This window comes from Oxyura jamaicensis, chromosome 1 (genome assembly GCF_011077185.1).
Source record: "Oxyura jamaicensis isolate SHBP4307 breed ruddy duck chromosome 1, BPBGC_Ojam_1.0, whole genome shotgun sequence".
NCBI lineage: Eukaryota > Metazoa > Chordata > Aves > Anseriformes > Anatidae > Oxyura > Oxyura jamaicensis.
Window position 1 is genome coordinate 127696761 of NC_048893.1, and position 15594 is coordinate 127712354.

The 15594-nt window shown below is 39.8% G+C and overlaps 1 protein-coding gene across 3 annotated transcripts in view; it reads left to right on the top strand.

Moving 5' to 3' along the window:
* ARHGAP6 (Rho GTPase activating protein 6) overlaps positions 1-15594 on the top strand; it is a 317893-nt gene that overhangs the window by 98219 nt on the left and 204080 nt on the right. The gene's annotated exons all lie outside the window — the stretch shown is intronic.

Consider the following 15594-nt stretch of genomic DNA (forward strand, 5'->3'; position numbering starts at 1 on the left):
CCCCGGGCTGGAGTACACAATTCAATTCCTGCAGGATGTTAGAAGGTCAGGAGTTTAAATAAGTTTTAAAAATGATTAGATTAAAAACAAAATGCTTTCAATGTAGTTTGTGAAAGTCCTTACACTTTGCGTTGCTGGAACTGAGTGAGAAAGCTCAAGAAAGGAAAATGTCATCCTTCCCCATTGCTTATGTGGTACTGTTGAACTTGTAGTTCTGTGAGAGAGGAACTGTGACATACGAAGTCTCAGAGATGTCTGTTCACAGGAATAGCAACATTAATTATTAATGCTGTGGTCCTCCTAAAGGTGTCTTTAGATTTTTGGGTAGTAGTGCATTTACATATCCTCCTCAACTCCACAGCTGCTCCAAAAGGGTTTTAGCACAGAAAAAATTGCAAAGATTTCTGACACATTGGGGGATGAGTTGCTCTACTACAGGGAAAATTGGAAAATCCAGAAAGTTGTTTAAAAATTGAAATTACTTTTAAATTTCATAGTAAATCGCCCATGATTGCTCCCTTCTCATAGTACTGAGTCTATCAGTACTGTTGTTTCATACCTCTGTCCTTATGAGCACGTTAGGCACTAGCATGACATCAGTATCTTGGAAACACCTGGAGATAGGTATGTTGGTCTCATGTGTTAGAAGCAAAAGGAAAAATGTTTTATAGGAAAGCATTATGACAATTGTCTTTATTGTTTTGGGGGAACGTAAGTGAAAACTCATCCAGATGAGTTCCTGTAAGTTAGTTGATCATACTTTCTTCTAGACAGTTGGGCATGAAACATTATGAAAGCACTATTTTCCTTCTCAGGAAAGTGAATAAAGAATGGGAAATAATTGTTTTTGTATGTAACTGTGACCTTTGTTTTTCTCGTGGAACGGTCAAGGATTTTCAGAAGGAAACATACGATAATGATACAGGAGCATAACAGGAACATAACAGGGAAGATGATTTCTTAGTCTGGGGGAGATCAGTAAGCCTGAAATTTTTGAAGAAAAAATTGACCAAAAATGGATTCTTATACGCTAATGACCAGTGACAGCTATAGTTTGAATTTGATTTACTGGGAGGCCTGCACCTAGAAATCCAATACTTGTATACTGTAGTATCAGATGCACTTAGAATCATACCACAGAGATTGGTTAATGGAATTTTCTCCCCAGCATTGAGTTGAAGGCAGGAATGGTCTTCAATAAATGTAAGAATAAGACTCAGTTCTATCAATGACTTGCAACAGAAGCCCTAGAATGCTTTTGCTCATAAATATTGTATACTTTGTTGCATTGTGATGAGGCTTGGTTTTACAAATACCTTATAATCTTTAGAGAAGTATTAAATTATATATATATATATATATACACACACATAGTTTTATTTATTAAATAATGATAAAAAGAGTTACTCCATTGTACAAAGCATAACTAAGTCTTCATGTACAATTTTGGCCAACCATATGCAAGTACAATGACCTAGGGCTGGAGTAGGTCCAAGTAAGCGCTGCTAAAATCAGGGAGGAGGAAGATCAAAAGATTGTAGATTGCTTAGCCTCACAAAAGAAGGACATTGAGAAGGCGGTAGGATTATCCTTTCTTAGAAGGGACCAAATACTAGGGATGAAATGGGAGAGCACAGCTATTTAAGCTGAAGATTTAAAAGGCTATAATGTGTCACGCATAACCTTAGGACAGAAATTAGGAGATGGTTTCCAGCCATGGAAGCAGCAAAGCTCTGAAACTCTTCAGAATGAAAATAATGGGAATAAATGCAGCAGGTTTAAAAAGGGACTTGTCTGGCAAAAAAGCTTGTGACTGTGACCTCACCAAATTTTGCAGTAGTTGGCAATGCCCAGGACTCAGCTCAGAGGTCCCTTCCAGTCCCTGTAATGCAGATTTTGCAGCTACAGTCCAAGCTTGTTTTACTTTCAGGCATACCTTTCTTTTTATTTCCATATGACAGCAGAAATAGCTATCCAGAAGAGCTACCAGCCACAAACAGCATGCACCCAAAACATGTGCTTTAAGCAAGCTGAAAGGATTTCCAGATCTGCGGCTTTGACTTCAGAGGCTGGAACATCATCATAGCACGCTCAGTAGCAGCACCTCCAGGTGCAAGATCCTGCTTCTGAGTGTCTTGACCATGAAATGCAATTGTACAGGAGGCAGAGGCAGCTGACTGTGTGGCAGACTTAGGGATGTGGCTTGCAAGATTCTTGGACAGATGATTACTAAAGCATTGAACTCTGCTTTAGAATAGTGCTCTTCCAGAGTGAGTATGTATGTGTTCAGCACGCTTTCAGAGGTGTGAAGAAGGAACAACTTACCTAAGGAAGGCATTGAGTCTGGCTCATATCAACTTGGAGAAAAATGGTGTGTACAGCTACCTGGAACTGTCAAGAATGGTACAAAATCAACAAATGATGATTCTCTTGTCTTTTGTCTTTTTATATTATTATTATTATTTTCATGTAAGCACCAAGAAAAATTTAGTTTTTTTTTTTCTTTTTTTTTTTCTACAGCTTCCTCTTCTTCATTCTCTGATTCTTGAAAAATACTCGTGTAGGAAGTTAATGGTTTTGGTAGAAAGGAAGTGCATTATTGTGACTGTGAACTACTGTTTTCAGATGATTAACTAACACTGAACAAAGAAACAAAAGAGGCAAGTGAACAACAGATCAAATGTAGCCCTAGAGAGCGTCAGAGATTGTAAGAAGGCTCTCACAAACCAGTCTCCATGGTACACCGTGTACATTTCCATGGCCTTGTTTATACAAAGAAGAATTGAGTAGGCAGCTTAGCTGTTCTCCTTCCTCTCTCTAGGCAGTCTTACATTAGAGGATTTTAATAATGCAATTACCATTGTAGCTGTTTAGCACACCTACAGATTACCTTGCATTCCCCCACCTCTTCCCTAACAGAGGAGGAGCAAAGCAGAGTCTGATGCTTGAGCAGATGAGGGACTGCTGTTCAAAGATTTCCCCTCCTCCCTGCTCCTCACAGCAAGAATAAGCCTGGCTCCATTTTGGGGGAGAGGAGCTGCTTGAAGGAGAGGAAGAGGAATGGCAAGGCTGTTTGCAGAATAGGTCTGGTCTTGCAGAAGAGAATGGGTAGGAGAGACAAAGGCAGTCCCAGGGAAGCAGTGGGAATGGAAAGGCTTCCTCACCCTCACTCCTCCCACTGACTCCTCTTGTCATGCTTTCCAACAGGCATTCAGGTGACACCAGGGTGGACAGAGGAGGTAAGCAATGTAGCTGAACTTAGCCATCCTCCTTTGTGGCCTGATGGCACCTCTGTATTTTAGGGGAAGAGATGTTACAGGCCAGAGCACTGACTGGCACATTGTGTTTCACTGCCTCTAGCAGAGGGTCAGCCTGAGGATGTGCCAAGTCTTCCCAGCAGCTCTGGGTTGCCCCATTCCTTCATCCACTGTCATGGTCCACCCAGCAAGAAACAGCAGGTACTGGTAAACCCAAACTTGAATACGGCTTTTAAAATACCTATCTGTTTGGGAAAGGGGAGAAGGTTGTTATAGGGCTGCCAAAAGTACAAATCAATGTGTCACACAGATGTGGCAGCAGTTCAGTGTGGGGTTGTCACCACAGGCTGGACTGCTGTTGTAACTGGGGCCTTGTCGAGCTGGTGGGATCAGAGATAGCTGTGAAGATAAAGCCCTTCTTCCACAGAAATGAGGGAATATGTACCAAAAGGCTGTGCCAGGAATGAACAGAGATGGCTAATCCAAAAGCCTTGAAGTGTTTGTGAGAAGGGTCATGTGAACCTGAAAGCTGGTGGCACATATCCTGCCCATGGGAGTTGCACTCGCTGAGACGTGTTTACATAGATGACAGTTGTTTGTCCAGATGGCACTCACAGAGCTTTGCTCTCCATTTCCTTGTTACAGTGAAAGCACTGCACATGGATCACATTCAGGAAGTTGGCCCTCTTTATTTTTGAAGAGCCCAAATATTTACGTTTTTCTTTCTGGGTGAAAGAAAACCAGGTGAAATTGCATGAAAGACCATCTATCAAGAGGAATTAAATGAGATGACTCATCAGTCTCCTGCTGATGGAGAGGACAGCTCTGTGGTTAAGCACTGAGGCTGAGGCCAGCTCTGTGCTCCAGACTTGTGACAGCTGGGTCACAGCTGGGGCGTGAGGACATGCATGCATTGATACACATGGCTTCGCTGGGCAGAAGCACCTCCTGTGCAGGTAGTTCTTCTGGCAAAGCTGCAGGTAATGCACTGCTTGTTTCTCTGGCGGTGGACGTTTCAGATGCATAAAAATTCAGTGCTGCAGGAATTGGGGTGTCCCAGCCAGAGGCAGGTTTAGCAGATCAGCTTTCCTATGTAAGTAAAATGTGTGGTAGCCTCAGGGTAGGGAGGTTTAGAAATCTGACTTGGCAGATTCCACATGTATTCATGAGTAAGTTGTAGCAGAGCACTCAAGTGTATGTGATAGCTTTCCCATTAATCTGTTCTTACACACCCCTGAACCCCTGATACCCCACTGATGCATAAGAGGGCTGCAGCACTCATGAACTCAGTTTGTCAATGCAAAATTACATTTGTTCTCAAGCGTCTGGAGGCATTAAAGAGTAGTCGTAGGTGATTCTGTTTGCCCAGCTTGGAGAACCTTAACAAATATTTTGATTACTTCATGCTTCCCAGGCGAGGTGGTCTGCAGCAATTCACCCCGTTAAAAGTCCTTCCAGCTTTTCAATTTTCAACATCTGCTTTAGGCCAGCAATCTGAAGATAGAAAGCACTATAAAAATGCCAACACTTTTAATGTTGTCTACCACTGGACTGGATACACGAGGGTTTATATGCTGTGGCAGATGAAGCAGAATTATCATTTTATAGTGTTAAACCATGGCTCTTTTAAATGTGGTTATTCTGTATGTCTACTCCTTCCTGTCTCCAACAAAAATATTGTAAAGTGTGGTTTGTGAGGGCAGGGAAGACTAAAATTGCTATGAATGCCTTTTCACACTGCTCAAAAGAGAATTGGCTTGAAGACTTAAGCCACAGAACAGTTTATTGCCAAATGCTGGTTAAAGTGCTGTAGGTTTAGTGTTTGGGGAGTGCATCTTTGAAATACTTTTGTGAGGTAAAGGAGAATGCAAGACGATAGCAAAGACCACTGTGAATTCAAAACTGAAAGAACTTGGGAAACCAAATTTTAAATCAAGGAATTATATGTAGTATTAAAGTTGAACACATGGCAGAGAAATGCTATGTATTAATCATGTACTGAGAAATAAATGTTTTGCCTGTGAATCTGAAATTTAACATCCAAAATATAAATATATTGGTTTAAAATAATGACCAACATAAAAGTAGGTTTATATATATATTTTTTTCTGATTTCAACTGTTTTTTTTTTTTTTGGTCTTACTTGTTTTCTAATTACTTCTGGAAGAATAGTATTTCATTTCTCTGCTCGTACATTTAAGGAAATGCTTCTGAAATGCATTGGATGCACCCTACAAATTGTCTCAAAACATCTAACACTTCTCACCATCAGTTCCTTACTCACTGCACCTCTTTCCTCAGATAGCTTCTATTTCTTTTCTTGTTACTGTCTTCCCACAGTAGCATGTAGTTCCCATCCCAGTGTCCTCTCTCTCCTGTCTCACACTGACTGCCCTGTTGTCAATGTGTCTGCACAGCTCCCCATTTGGTGGCAGCGTGAAATGAAGTTTAGGACTTCCTCCAGAGATCTCTCTCCAGCTAAATTCACAGCATGTTGCTCATCATCTCCTCCAGCTTTAGGATGAGAAGCCTGTCGTATTTTTCTTCCTCCAGCTGGGCAAGCAGAGATGTCACAATAAATAAATGTGCAAATGGAAAACAGTCCAGTTCCAGCTGCACTGATTCCCAGTAGATCACCAGAGGATCTGACTAAGCTGAAATCTTGCATGGTCATGATTTTCTCATGAGATTTACCATCATGCATAAAATAATAGGCCTTATATAAGTGAATATACAGTGAATAATATCTTTTTTGAGCCTACCATAACAATGAAATAGCTGCGGCTAATAAGTACCAAGATGCTTAATAAATTATAGTAGAGCTTAAAAATAATATCCTTTGCATTCCAGTAACGATCTTAAGTACTGTTAGAAAAGATTGTGAATTATAAAACTCAGTGTGATTTTTTTTTTTTTTGTTAATCTGATCTTTAGTTCTCTCAGGAAGCATCCATTCACTTTCGAAATCACTGGGAGTCCCATACTTATTTTGCATCTTCTTGTGACATAGCTACCGCTTTTAGGCCAAGGTGGTCCAGCTTCTGAGTTCATAATTATACCTGTTTATGCAGTAAGAGGTATGAGAAAGAGGGACTAGTGAGATAATATGGGCAGTCTTACACTTTTGGAAAGAAATTAATTTCTCATCGGGTGACAGGCCAGCCTCATGTCATTATCTCTCACTACTCAAGCACTGGATGTTCTTCCATGTTTCATTGTTCCATAACCTTTTTGTGTGGAATAGTAGCATTAAAAGGTTCCTAGTGGAGTTAATAAAACAAAATATGGAGCTGAAGAGCTTGGCTCCAATGTGGTCTTTCCTAAGGGAACAAGTCCAGTAGTGAACTGTAAAGGACATGCTGTTTAGAACAGTAATCTTCTCTACAGGACTAGGAACTCTATACTGATTTCTTTTGGATACTCATGAAGATGAACCTATATATTACTGGAAAGGAGGCCTTTAAAAGTGATTTTTTAATTATTTTTTTCCCAGTTTAGATGGACCATACATCACTGCCCAAAGATTGTATAATAATTTTCTGTTTTCACTGCTCTATTTCTTCTAAAAGCTTTTTTTTTGTTGCAATTAGAAGTCTGTAATCTTTTCTTGTTTGTCTCCTTTCTCCTCGGTCCCAAGTACTTTCAAAGGAGTTGAAACATGCTAATTTAGGTCCCGGTCTTTCACGCGTTTATGTACCCCTAAATTTAATGCATGTGGATAATTGCAGTGAGATCAATTAAATTAGTTCTGTATTTAGAAATCAACATATGCATGTATACATTTCTTGAAAAAATAGTTGGATAACATTTCTGAATACAATAGTTGTGCATGCCAAAAAGTTTTTTGTTTGTTTGAAATATACAATGGAAAATGACACCTACAGTATAACCTCCAGTTGGAGTTCAGTGTGCTCCAATAGTTTTCTGGTTGTTGTTCTCATGCAGACTTAATGATGGTTGAAAGCACATCAGTATGAAAATGGCACTGAATTGATAGCACTTATCATAGTCATTTTCTGGAAACAGTTTCTTCCAATTTCTTGCCAGAGATTAGGATCATATGCGGAAAGGAGGGTTATTACTCTACTTGTCAAATTCATGCAGAAATGCACTTGCCATGATGCAACAGTGAATTACTTTTAAGCTTGGCACAAGTGAATAAAACAAAGGCTCAGGGAAAACAGCATTTTAAATGCGAGCATGTGTGGGACCAGCAAAATCTTTAACTGAGAACTGATCTTGGCTCACGGTGTTCTTAAGTGTGTCAGATGGACAGTGCTCACCTCTGCCAGAAGGGCAGTCTTACTCTTTCCTCACTTGATCCTCCTTCCCTGACCCAGTTGCATTGTCTTCAGTATATACAACATAATATTATATATATATAATATTATATGTAATATATATATATATATATATATTTAACCAGATTTATTCTTCTAGCATTTTAGAGAGGAGCAGGTGGAAGAAATAGACTTGACTAGAAAATTGTTATTTTGCCTGTGAGGTATTTCGCCTGTCTCAGGCCATGACATGAAATTGTAGTTTCAAGCTTGTTCTACCAGAAAAGCTAGAGTGAGTAGTTGTCTCTGGATAGTTTTCTACATGAATGTTTGTGCTAGCTTTTGTAAAAGTATTCCAGAACAATTCACTATATAGACTGGTCTTTGCTACTGATAATTTCTTAAATCAATTCACATAGCTGATTTCAAGTGGGCTTTGCAAAGCTAGAAAAAACAGTTTTACCTAAAGTGAACAGTGCTTAATTTGGGTATCACATTGTTAAATACTACTAAACCCTGAGGTGCCGTTTTTGTCACTTTTCACTCAGAATGGTCTTGGAAGCACTAAGCTACTCAAAAATGATGATTTTCTATTGCACTTTCAGAGCTTGAAAACTTTCAGTGCTGAACAGTCTCAGTATAAGTGACAACCCCTTGGAGAATCTGTATTATTGGAACAAAATTTAATCTACCACAGAGAAATAGGAAGTAAAGCCTTGATGTGCCCTTTGGGCCCTGATGTACACAAGTCACAACAAAACATGTTGGGATTATCACATTAGTCATCAAGGCTGAGCCCCTGGGGAAAGCAAAGAGCTAAAATGACTCTTTTCCAATGGGATTCACAGATTACTCTTATTTGACTAACCACAGCCCTATGAAGTATGAGAGTTTTGTGACAAGTGTCCAGGTGGACAGGTCACCTAGGAGGAACCACCGCATGCTGCAGCCACTCTGACTTGGTGTCTCTGCTTTTCTACCAACAGCAGACTGGCAAATCATCCTGCTCCTGCATCAGCAGGCCCTGAACTGCCTCCCATTTAACACAGAGCCAGCTCAAACCCTGACTAGCATTTTAAGTCCAGGTCAGCGCAATGGTCTGTTTCCCCAGGTGTGTGCTTGCCTTGGCATGCAGAAGGGAATGGAGATGGGTGGGGAGAATGAAGGAAGCATTTGTGGGGATAGTTATCATTAAAATCAGTGTGAGGCTTTATCCACTGCTTTTTAAGAGTCTTGGTACAATACAGTTTTTAAATCTAGGCTCACCAGGTTCCATATTTGCCCTGTGTAACCCTAATTGTTGGGGCCACATTTTGAGTACCAAAGTTTGTGCTCAGGGAGCTGACCAACTGATACCAACTCAATGGTCAAACAGGGCAGGCAGTTGCTCCCTAAGGCCCAACAAAGTTATGCCTGGCTGGTGCTTGGTGCTGTGGTTAAAAATAAACACAAGATCATTAGAAGTGTTAATTGGCTTTCTGGAAAACAGCTTGGGGATGGCAACAAGTGTTTTTTAACCCCGCTCTTTCCTCATTTTTTTCTCTCTGTGGAGGCTGCTGTGCAGATTTGTGTTCACAAATGGCATAACCTCCAGCAGGTCTGTTGCAAGGATCACGCAGAACATGGGAGCCTTACAGCAGACCTGCTGCTGTCAGACACGTATTCATGCCCCAGTTCATAATCCTGAATGCCAGGGCCCCAGCTCGCCCCAGCCAGGAGCAGGCAGCTGGGGACACTGGAGCAGGCCCAGCACCAGGCACCTCTCTGGGGATGGGGACAGGCTGAGGCCTGTTTCAGGAAGATTTCTTTCTGCTTTTGTCTGAACTGAAGAAGTGATGCTGCCTCTTAGGCACAGTGACAAAGTGGTTAAACATTCAGGAGGTTAAACTGATTTGCCAGCCTAGTGATTTCATCCTGTCAGTGCTGAAGTGCCCCCCCTCTGCTGTGCTCTTCCTGCAGAGAAATGTGTCACTCTTGGTGTCTTCTGGAAGCAGGGTCTACTTGTCCATGGCATGAGATAGGCACAAGTATTTCTCATAAGTGGTTGCTTGTGCTAATTGTTTTACTTACAGGCTTTATGCTATCTGATATAGCCTTAGTTTTAGGATGTTTGTAATGTGACTGCCATTTTCCCATCAGTCAATCTTGTCCATGTTAGGCAAACATGAAACTTTGTGTCAGGTAGAATTGAGTGGCTAGATTTAACACCAGAAGCTGAATGTTAATAATTGTGTCTGCCATGCCCTACAGGATCTGGCATTTAGTAAGTCAGCAGTGAACCTCATAGAAAACCTTTTCTAAATGTACAAATAATAAAAAGTCAAATGAAACTTGCAAAAATATCAGGGGCAGCCGTTCCCTCAGGTAAAAGTATGGTGATATCAAAGTAATTGATGATGCAAAAAAGCAAAACATCTTCAAAGAGGTTCAGACCCTTTGCTTCTCACACATCATTGACTTTGGTGTCTCCAAGGGGTGTTTGTATTGTGACTTTCAGATAACAAAAAGTTTTTTAGTCCACTGTTAATATAACATAACACAGATGTTCTTAATTAGCTTAATTCTGAAGGGAGCCTGTAGACTGTGTTTGCACCACGATGATCAGAATGGTGTGGTGTCACTGCTGCCCTTTAGGTGAATGTTATGGTGTAACACCAGTCCCTTAACTGGCCTGATATTTTTTTCCTTTTTTTTTTTTTTTTTTTTTTCCTCTCCCCCCTCCTCCCCCGGTTAGTTTTCAGCAAGTAATTTCCTTTATCACACAGTCACATGACTTTTAGCATTGCATAGAGGAAGAGACTGGGAATGTAAAGAGAGAAGTGTTGGAAAGGTGTCACCATCGCATTAGGATACTTTAGTTATGCTAAAATGGGCTGAAACAAATCAGGAAAACATCTTCATTAGTATCTGGCCTAGCTGTGGCTCTCAGTGGAGAATAGGCAAACCTGTGCACAGAGGTATCCTTTCCTATATTCCAGCAGACATGCCTGTGTAAGCAACCTCTTGTGAGGAGATTGCATTTTGTACACTGATCTCATACTACTCTGGGAAGGCAAAGTGCTTGAGAATTACTGTCTCCAAGTATGCAGTTGGAGAGGTGAAACAACAGCGTGGTAAGAGCACTCCATGATATGCTTCTGGTGACTGCTCTCCTAGCAGTGCATTCCTGGCATATAATTCCCATTGCATGATCTGCCAAAGGACTGCCAGTAGCATTTCAGTTGGCAGGACAGTTTGTAAAGGGTTAATGAAGCATCAAAGCTCATGCTTTAAGCAGCCAAGAGAGGAGCCTTTCTCCTGTGTTTCTTGCATGCCCTCACTGTTTTCAATCCACTTCTTAGCACTGGAGTTGGCAAGTGAAACTTGGGGACTTTATAGCAATAGGGAAAGAACAGTGAAGTATGTTAGCTTAAATCACAGTGCTGCAAACAACGTTATTGTCATTCCCAGTATCCTCTTGTGTTGAAGAATGACTGAGCCCTTTGTCACTGCTAGTTCTGTCTCCCTTTCTGCAGATGTCTGAGTTTTCTGTGGTCTCTATTTCGGATTTATATTTTGGCATGTGAGATGTTCCTAGACGCTGGAGATCAGGCAGGAATACATCTGCAACAAGGATCAAGTAATGGTGTTGGAGATTACATGGCAGAGGAGGGTGGGGAATGCTCACCCATATTCCAGGAAGGACTTTCAAAGGCTTCACTAGCAACATGCATGGCTGTTGCAGGGGAGCAGTATGTCTCTGCACTGGGAGGAGTTGCATGGTGTTACTTGCTTTCAAGCACATGCACCAAGCACTGGAGCTGACGTGCCATAGTAGGATTAAACTATGTTGCTCATGCATGAAATACAGTCACAGGGGTGAGGGAGAAGAACATCGAAGTGAAATGTAAATATTGTGCTCAATGGTCCATATCCATCATTATGTGCCAGCATCGGCCAGTGGCAGGATTTCAAAGGCTGATGGCAGTAGTGGAGAAATTTCTAGTTATTTGAGAGTGTTTAGGAGCCAATCCTAAAACAGGAGTAGAATGTAGCTCCTGTCCAGTCTCCAGGAGTTGGTGTGGTATGCTCTTTGGAGAATGGATACAATGTGGTTGTTTGTATTCTGGAGGTGGACTCTGAGCCTTGTAAAACAATGGATAAAAGTAAACTGAGTTCTGCATGTTTGCCCTTACTGCTGTAGAACAGGCACTGATGTCATCGGTTCCTTGCAATTTTATGTGTTTCATTTCATATTAATTATTAATTTTGCCATACATATACCAAAACCACTGTTGTTTCCCCCTTGAATCATCAGCTTTTGAACTTTTTCTCTTTAATATTCTGATACCTTTCTTCTTCAGCATATTCATCTATTCTGGACTGCACTTTTCAGGAAACATCTCATCCCCCATATTCCTGTTTCTTTTCTTTCTTTTCTTTTTTTTTTTTTTTTTGAACATTCTGGTTGCAAATGTGCTATGATATAAATGCATTTGCATGAGCAAATGCTTATTTTTTTTTCATTGCTAAAGTACTTTAGGACTTTGGTAGATTGCTATCTTAGCCAGATGCTTGCAAACTGATGTGTTTCTGGAGAATTGTTAGGAGGTTGAGGCTCACCTTTTAAGACAACACTCACTCGAGTGAACAGCTGTTCCTGAGTGTTAATACTCAGGAGCAGGGGAAAAAGCAGGGTAAGGATGCCTTCAACAAAACAGCAAGCACTTATGTGGGAGGACAAACCTAATTTCTAGTGCCGGGTTTGTTCCTGTGTCTTCTCAATGACTTTTTGGTACAAAAACTGGTGGCAGTCTTGTCAACCATGACAGGAACTCAGATATATGCCAGCTGAGGATAATATGAGCCCCCTTGTCTCACTTAGTATTGCCTCTATGCTGTATTCCCTCACATCACAGCTGTTCAGTCTCTCTATTTGTTGGATTTAGTTGCCTGTGGTGCCCACTCACTGTCATAACTTTGTTTTCCAAACCTCATGTTCTTACCACCACTATGTTTTTTTTAAGGAGGAAAAAAAACAGAATCAGTCATTTGCCCTTAAATGAAGGATTTTCCAGAAGTGCATTTAGCATAGAGAACATCAGTCTTAATTGCCACTGATCTCTTGGATAAGAGCATTTAGCCATTAGCTGTATAGGAGTTTACTTGCGTGGCTGTTGGCATCTTGCCTTACAACTTCTGTTTTCAAAGAGATAATATTTTTTATGCAGTGTTGGGAAGCCCAATTACATGGTAGCTCTTCAGGAATTCAGTTTCAAAGCACCATGATTTAATTAGACAAAAGGATTCCCATATTTTTGATAAACTTGCTAAGATGGAGAAAATACAAGACAGAGGTTCATAACAAAGAATGCATGACACAAATGACAGCTCCATCTCTTAGTTTTATGTGGTGGTGCTTTAATGTCTCCATGGTTGTCCTGACACATTGCTAATAAGCAGTGAGCATTTATTGGTGTTTACAAGTCAATCTCTTCCTTCCTTTGATTTGCAGGTGGTTTCAGTCTTTTGCACCATTTTGGATATCTGGAAACAAGCACGTCTATATATTTAGACTGCCAGGAACCAAGCTTTGAAAGTCTAAAAATACAGATGTATCCAGAAGTTGAAAGGCTTACATTTTTTTTTATTTTTATTTATTTATTTTTTTTTTTTTAAATGAAGAACCTAGGATGAAAATCTCAGCTATTGTGTAGGATTTCATCATCCACCAGTCTTTGAAAATAAGTTGTCATAAACCCAGGTTTTTATTAAACCTAATCAGGACTAAGGCATGTAGAAACAGAAAAGTAAATCTTGCACAAAATGGGAAGCTGATTACATTTATTTGACCTCATCATTCTTGAGTTCTCTTTACATTTTTTAAATATTAAGCTTGCTTTAATTTCACTTCATTGGTTTCTCTGTTACTGCTCATTAGCTGGACTACGATGCAATAATATTTTTACTTCACTTTGTTTAAGTTTATCTTTCAAATGAAGTGGAGTTCTTTTGCTCCTTACTGTTATGGACAAAGTGCTGAAATTTGAACTTTCAGGCTTGTGCTTCGTTGTATTTAAAGTTGCAAGTACATCTCCCTACCAGGATATTTTCCAGCTGAAATCATTCTTGGCGGGGCTGGATGGTTCAGAATGTAAAAGATGCTATGTTTTATAAAACAAAACCAGTTTCTATACTGCATCTTCTTTTTTCAGTTGTCCCCAGTATAAATTAGAGGAACTTAATTGAGATCAGGTTTTACTTAGAAATCATTTACCATGGTGAATTACAACATGTAGATTACCAATATTTACACATATTTAGTATTTATTATGTTTATACCAAAATAAAGCCAATGAATTAATAGCAAAAATTAATTAAGTGGTAGGGAAACCTAATGAAAAATAAATGAGGCAAGTTCAGGAACCAGCAGCTCAGCTTTTGGGGTAATATTTTAGGTTTTGTATTCTGGGATGGAGTTAGTTGAAAACAAAATAAAGGTGGTGATTTCCCTATTTGATTGACCCAGGTGATTTTCTCTTACTTTAGAGGAGCATGATTCATTTCAGAAGATAAGCAGGTTTACATATGAGCGGGATTTACAGTATTGAATATTATTTGGACATGGGTTTGGAAATACTTTAAAAGGAGTTTCCTGATTACGTGTCAAGAATGAACACTAAGTACATAAACATGACCTTCTCCGCCTTCACACTTTTTCATGATAACAATAAAGCCCTTTCAACAATGTGTGCTGAGAGATTATTGCACTTCTCGGGTGTCTCAAGTCATTGAACCAAATATGTAGAATAAGTGATACGGCAAGACTACCTAATGTTGCTGACAGCATTCACCCTTTTGTCACCAGAAATGTTTAGAATGAAGCATACAAATTAAAAACGCTAGCATATCTCATTTAAAGAGACATTGCATGAGAAGAACTTGCTATCAGCTGCGAAATGATGGCCTAGGATATCTGTATACTTTTAAAGTTCTGTGAGGAAGCAGGAAATATTTTCATTCCTAATAGAGATTTTTTTCATTCTGAAGGTTCAAATGTTTCAGTCTCCCAGAGCATTTTAATATTTTTGCTGCAGGATCTTAGACAACACGAGGCCACGTGCAGGGAAGTTCTGTCCCTGTACTGCAGCTCTTTCCCACAGGTAATGAATTACTGATGACGCTCATTATCTCTCTGAACTGTTAGGAAACCAAGTGGTGTATCTGGGTGAGATTATTCAGATTCACTAATGATAAATTCAAAGAATTCAGAAATTTTATTCTTAAGTGCAATCATGTTATTAACTATTATTTCAACCTCTGCAATTTTTTTCAGTTTTGTGAGGCATTGAGAAGCATGAAGTACCCAAAAAGTGGTAACAAACACCATGATATTTTTTTCAGCAAGCTTATTCTCCATGATTTACAACCCAAGTTTTTCAAGATTTATGCAAGTACTTGAGGATACTTGCTTGCAACGGGATTCACTGAGGACTCATGTTTTTCTTATTGCTACATACAAAATGAAAAATGCATTCCTCTGCCAAAAAAAAAAAAAAAAAAAGAGGAATAAAAAGAAAATTATGTAGTACATACCTTTGTTAGAATTAGATGCAAGAGTTAAATGGAAGTATGATTAAAGCTGGTCCAAGATAGCTTTCCAATCTTTCTCCTGAGGAACTAATAGCTACATTTGTAAACATCCCAACCCAGATCCTTCAGTGGACATCCTTTTCTTTGGGCACATTGCCCAAAGAAGGCACTGCTTAACCACCCCTTCTTCTGCCACACCATTTGTGCAGAGGCATATCCCATTTTGTTGTCATTATTACAGGGAGAAGCGACAAGAGGCAGAAGGACAAGACTGTTAGCTGGGGATAGGAGCACCCAAGTGTGATCTGAGCCCATCTGCACACACATAAAATAGATGTATGATCTGTGTTTAAATATGGTTTTAAATTGTTTTTGTAGGCAGCTCAACTGGCTGAGCGGTATTCTTATTTCAGATAAGTTTTCAACTTCTTTGCTGGCACTGGTACTCATGGCAAACTAATTGAGAAAGGTAAACCCCTTTTTGA